Source organism: Budorcas taxicolor, chromosome 2 (genome assembly GCF_023091745.1).
Source record: "Budorcas taxicolor isolate Tak-1 chromosome 2, Takin1.1, whole genome shotgun sequence".
In the NCBI taxonomy this organism is placed as follows: domain Eukaryota; kingdom Metazoa; phylum Chordata; class Mammalia; order Artiodactyla; family Bovidae; genus Budorcas; species Budorcas taxicolor.
Genome location: NC_068911.1, coordinates 169,172,230 through 169,178,437, shown reverse-complemented (window position 1 = coordinate 169,178,437; position 6,208 = coordinate 169,172,230).

Here is a 6,208-nt window from a genome sequence, read left to right as displayed (position 1 = left end):
GCAGGAGCTGCTCTGATAAAGGCCCCAAACTCTCCGGCTGAAGTTCATCCTCCGCGGGCTGGCAATAGGGACGCGTCCCCTTTAAGGCTCCAGCTCGCCGGCGGCGGCGGCCGGAAGTGTTGAAGCCCGGCCTGGCGGCGGCGGTGGCGGTAGCGGCCGTGGCGGCCTCTGCGCATGCTCCGTCGCCCGCCCGCCCTGGCCGCTCGCCGCCCGCCCGCCCGACGGAGACGGTGAGGAGGGGGAGGGGTGGGCGCTCGGGCGCGGGCGCGGGGTGGGGTGGGGGCGGGGGGGCGGGCGCGGGGGCCGCGCGGCGGCCGGCGAGGGCGGGCGGGCGCGCAGGGGGCGGGGGGCTGCTGCCTCCGCGGGCGCCTCCCCACGCCCTGTGCGTGCCGCCGCCGCCGCCGGGGAGCGAGCGGACGTCGCGGCGCCGCGGGGGGGTGGGGGGACGCTGCCGCTGGGTCCGCCTGAGCAGCCGGGCCGCCCCCAGCGCGGCCGGCCGCGCCGCGCGGGTCCGGCCCCCGGCCGAGAGCGGCGGGGGGCCGGCGAGCCTGGCACTGGGGGGCCCCGGCGCCCCCGGACCGAGGGGCCCGGAAGTCCTCTGCCGAGGGACCAGGAAGGGCCGGAGCGACTCCGGACTGAGAGGCCCTGACATCTAGGACCCCGGGGAGGGGTCTGGGGATCCAGGGGGTATTCCTAAAGGCGGGATCCGGGGAGCACCAGGCCCTTCGATGAGGAGCTGGGGATGAGGCCTGGGTCGCGCTCGGGCTAGGGGGAGTGGTGAAAGGAGGGGGCGGCGGAGAGTGAAGGAAGCCCGCTGCCTGCCCTGGAGGACCTCTCGGAGCCTTGGGGTTGGCAGCCAGGGCAGAGAGTGAGTTCTGCTGAGGAAAAGAGAGTCCAGGCTTCACCCGGGGGCGCCTAGAGGCCTCGGCCATTCAGCCCAGGGGAAAAGAGGCAGGTGCTTCCCTGAAGGCACAGTGACAGGTCCAGTAAGCAGGGGACAAGGAAGAAGAGCACCAAGGGAAATTGAGCAGGCCTCTACCTTCCCCTAGATGAGGGGGCGGTAGGAAGACACCTCAGAGCCTCCAGAGGAAGGAATGAGAAGGGTCCAGATCTGTGAGGGAATAAAAGAGCTTGGAGTACCTCATATAGGTAGAGAGCAGGGTGATGTGGCCTTTGCGGATGGGGAAACCTGTTTTTGAGGGCCGGAGAGAAGATGATTGTTGGGAAGAAGGCTAGCATAATCCCTGCTTTCGAAAATGACGGGGGAATCGGCCTGGTGTTTCCTAATTGAGGGGCAGGAGAGGTTAGAGCAGACTCTTGAGGGTCCTGGCGTGTGATCCATCCGGACTAAGGCACGTCAAGTCTTGATCATGGGAAGCTTTGCCTGTCTAAGGAGGAGGAGGAGGCATTCTCTCAAGATGAGAGAAATTCAAAAACAGTTCCTAACAGACACAAACAGGGGCCTTAACTCTTGTTTATTTAGGAGAACCAAGAAGTGGCATTTTCCTCCTTAACCTGGAGGATTAAGGAAAGAGAGGATCAGCTAATTTTAGTCTCTCAGGATTCTTTTCTCTCTCTTTGCTTATGGAACGTTTGGGGAACTTTTTCATTAAATTGTTGGACTGACCTAATTTGTCAGCCTTTTATCAATTATGTGTATTTATTGTCTACTGACTTGACTTTTTTCATTAGTTACCTGTTAGTTGCTTACTCGTGTTTACAGCAAACATATTGAATAGCCAACTTGTACTCAGCTTCATGGGGTTAGTTTGGGCTGTGTTTTGTTCTTGTCCTAAGAAGAAATCTCCTCAACTGTAGTAGGTTGACCCTTCAAAAAACCCTTTTTGCAATTGCTTCTCCAAACACCTGCAGAATAGTCACTATTAAGTGATTCATCTGAAACTTCATTTGCTCCGGCTTTTTACCTCGGTGGTCCTGTGTAGTGATCTGTTGGCTTCCTTACGTCTGGTAGCGCCCTGGATCACCTAGGGAGTTACCATGAAACAGAATAAAGAAGGAAAAAAAAGGAGTTTTGCCCTCATGTAATAATAAAATTTTTAAGTTGGAAATTTCTTAGAATAGGCTACATAGTCTACCACAATTAAAGTATGAAACAAATACATTTTGGAGTTAGAAAATTTCAGGATATATGGTATTTCTATGACTCCCTCTCAGCTACCAACTGTCATGTTCCTATGATCATGTGACACTTGTGCTTACATCTTGCCATGTTTTTTAAACTTTTCAGAACACAAAAATGAATTTAATCCAGAGTAGTTCAGCTATCGTTGATGTAATTTTTTGATAGTTTACGTGAATAGTCATGTAGTTAATTTCAAGGTGTCTGTCTTGTCTTTGAAAATAACTACAAATAATTCTTCCTTTTGTCAGAAGTTTGACATATTTCCCTTATGTGTGTTCTCCTAGAATTACAGAGTGTTGTGTGATTCCACAATGAATACTCCAAGGTCCCATCCATGAAATACCCAAAGGAGCAACTTACTCATCTTCCCTTAGTTTTTGTTGCTATAAACAAGAGCCACTTTTCAATTTACACTCAGCTCAAAGAAATGACCTTCCAATTAGCCAGTGTAGTCTGTAGAGGTGGTTAGGGTTTCTTGCTCGAAATATGGTATTTAGGGTAGTAAGAGATATTCAACCCAAACTTGCTTCTCTGAGGAATGTAAGAATTGCCATGTGGGATCAGACCTGTGTCTCTGACTGACAATGAGAGACTTATTGTGGATGATTATAATTATCTTTTCTGGTAAACTCTCAGAAGGTTAGAGAAGCAGCCATAATATTGCTTTTGAGTTCCAAGGTGTGGGAGGGGTAAGAAGTAAAATACGAGTTCTTATTGAGGAAAGTATTAATCAAGAAGTTAGTCAACCACTATTCAGAGTATTGTAGAAAGAGGACTCAACCTTAGGGTAGAAGGTTGAACTGGAAGCATCCTTCTAATTTTGCTTTTCTAACCCATTAATTTACCTATGCTGTTAATTTTAACATTTAAACCACTTTTTTGAAATAATAAATTATCTACAATTGTTATATGCTAAAGTATTGTATCTTTTAAATTCATTGAATATGTAACAGGATAGTACTTGACAACAAATAAGTGTCTGACAAATGTTAGCTGTGATTTTTTCAGTTCATCTTACATTTTTATAGTTCAAACTTTAAAGATATCGATCAGTTCACTTATTCTAGGATTTGATGGCATTTTAAACTTCATCATATCCGTTTTGGCATTTTTTAGACTCAAAGTTCCTAATCATTTAGGTTCTGTTTCTGGCAGTCAGCCAAACTCATCCATTGATTTCCCATCCCCCCCCTCCAGTTTTAAACTTTTAATTTACAGAAGTTCAGATTGTATATTCTAGTATCTCGTCATTACTTTCTCCCTCTACTGTATGACAGTGTCACATATCTCTTTCCCTTCTGTAGTTCCTTAAGAACAGATACCGTCCCTTTTCATATCTAAGGAGCCTAACTGTGTCCGATGTGATTTCTCCCCATTGTTACGGCCAGTTCAAGCTTTCTAAGCAAATTTATATCCCCTAAATTAAAGATGTAGAAAGTTCTAGAAGTCTTTTAGGGTAAAGTGAGTCACTGATTGCATGAAAATTTATTACATACCTGCTGTGTACCAGATTTCCTTAGAAAGTTTTAGGTAGGCAGTTTTGTAAATAGAAGTCTGATATTTGAAAAGTATTGCACTTGTGGCCCTGGGCACTGAGCTAGCATAGGGAAGCCTGTTAAAAAAAGTAAAGATAGCTTTTCTCTCCCAGGATGCAGTCTGGTGAGGAGAGACTGACAGAGTGGGCTGATGGTTGTGACAGGGATGCTCCAGGCGCTGAGGAGGCAAAAAGACCCCCTCAAATCTAGTCAAGGAAGTCACAGATGGCCTCTCTGAGGAAGTGATGTTTTAAATGTCACAAAAGTATAGCCGTGACTTGCCAGAAAGAACAGAAAAAAAGAATTCCGGGTAGAGCAAATAAGTGTGAAGGCTCAGGTGAGGAAATATGGCATGTTTGAGAATTTGGAAAAAATGTAATGGCAGGAGCCCACAATGTGAGAAGAAGCACTGTGGGAAATGAGGCCAGCAGGGTGGGCAGGGGACAGATTTGGTGGGTTTTGTAAGTCAGGGTGTTTGCACTGTAATAGCACCAAACGGAATGCCCTGAGGGGTTTTTTAAGTGGGGGAAATGGCCTTTAGTTAGATCATTTTGTCTGTTATCTAATGAGTTGGAGATCCGGACCAGAGGTTAGGATACTGATGAGAAGCAGCTGGAAAAATCCAGGTAACAGTGTGTTGGTTCAGCATATGATGATGGCAGCACAGATGGAGAGTGGAGGATGGTTAAAAGAGATGTATAGGTGATAAAATGGCTAGGATTTACTTGGTGGTTGGTTGAATTTAGAGGAGTCAAAAATAGCTCCTTGGTTTCTGGCTTGAGAAAATGGATGGAGGGTAGCACCATTTATTGAGGCAGGGAACATAGGAGCAAGTTTGAGAGGGAACATGCTTTCAGTTTAAGATGCCTAAGATATTTTAAGAGGTTTTTGGATATAGGAGGTGTTGAATCCAGGAAAAAGTTTGAATGTGAGAATCATAAAGGGCAGGTCTAAGTCATATGTGAGGAATTTTAACTTGGTCAGACACAAACAAAAATTGATTGAACTGCTGTATGTCAGTGCCTGTAGTGAATATGGCTGCAGGAGACAGGATTTTTAGAGAAGCAGCACCTGTCTTCACAGTGTGGTCATGGAGGCAGATGTATGTTCAGTTACCCGCTGTACAAGGCACGGTGTTGTTAAACACTAGAGGAGAGCGGCAAGCAAGTATTGGGGGCCTACAGGAAAGAAAAGGGGGAGGTAGAGGCTTTGTGGAGGACTGAGCTGTGAACTGGGCCTTGAAGGGAGAAGGAGATGAGGGAGAAAGGAGTTTGGGCCTTACAGAATAACAAAGGTACAGAAATCTGTGCATGTTACATGTCCAGAATTCAGTGAGAGATTGATGTGGCTGGATTTTAAGATTCTTGGGGTATTATAGTTGCAGATAAAACTGGAAAATTTGGGGGGCCAAATGAGGGAGACTTTGAGTGCTACGTTAAATGTGTGTATTATAGGCAAACAATTGCAGTGGCAGAGCTGAAATGTGGATTTGCTCATCTTGAGTACCAAATATATATCCATTGTGGGTCTAGGCACGGTTCATTGCTGTCCTAATCATCTTCAAGTACTCACATATCTCAGTCAACACAGTACGCTTATCTATATTCTCTTACATGACCCTCTTCTTCCTTTTCAGCTGTGAAGACTAGCAGCTGCAGAATAACTTAGGACCCTCTGAGTTTTCATTAAGATTGAAATAATGCTTTGAGTTACTTTAGAGTCAAAGATCTTTTGGTACTGGATAATAGTTTCCCCAACAGCTCTGCAAGTGAAGTGTCAGGCAAGATCCTATCTCCATTCAGTTTGAGGCAAAGAGGTATTAAGATGTTCCTGGAGATCATACAGTTGGACACAGCATTTATTAAACATCCATACAATGCAAATCATCTTTCTTTTTCCAGCAACCTAGTTTCAGAACACTTGATGAAGTGTAATGGCTGATTGCAAAGAAAATAGATGATTCTTACTTTCTAAGCACTTAGGATGGAACTAGTGATGTGTTATATACCAGCTCTCTAGAATAAAAAATACCCTGATTTGTATTGCTTGCCAGTTTCTTTGGTGTATATACTCCCAGCATCACTGATTTCAAGTTACCAACTTAATGTTGCTAAACCGGGAGTTGCAAAGAGATGCACACAGTTGGCTTCTCCTATGACTCAGTGGTAAAGAATCTACCTGCAGTGCAGAAGATGCAAGAAATGCGGGTTCAATCTCTGGGTTAAGAAGATCCTCTGGAGTAGGAAATGGCAACCCACTCCAGTATTCTTGCCTGGAAAATTCCACGGACAGAGAAGCTTGGCGGGCTACAGTCCATGGGGTCGCAGAGTCGGACACGACTGAGCGACTGAGCACACAGGCATGAGCACAGTTGGTTCTCAGGAGCTGGCGGAGCTGCCTGCAGCATACCACTGGGTGAATCACACATGCTAAGAAAATCTCCAGCAGGTAGTGAGTCCAAAGGCATTTCTGCGGAAAGATGTCTGCCCCTATGTCTGCCCCTTCTCACAATTCCCATCTTTTTCAGGAG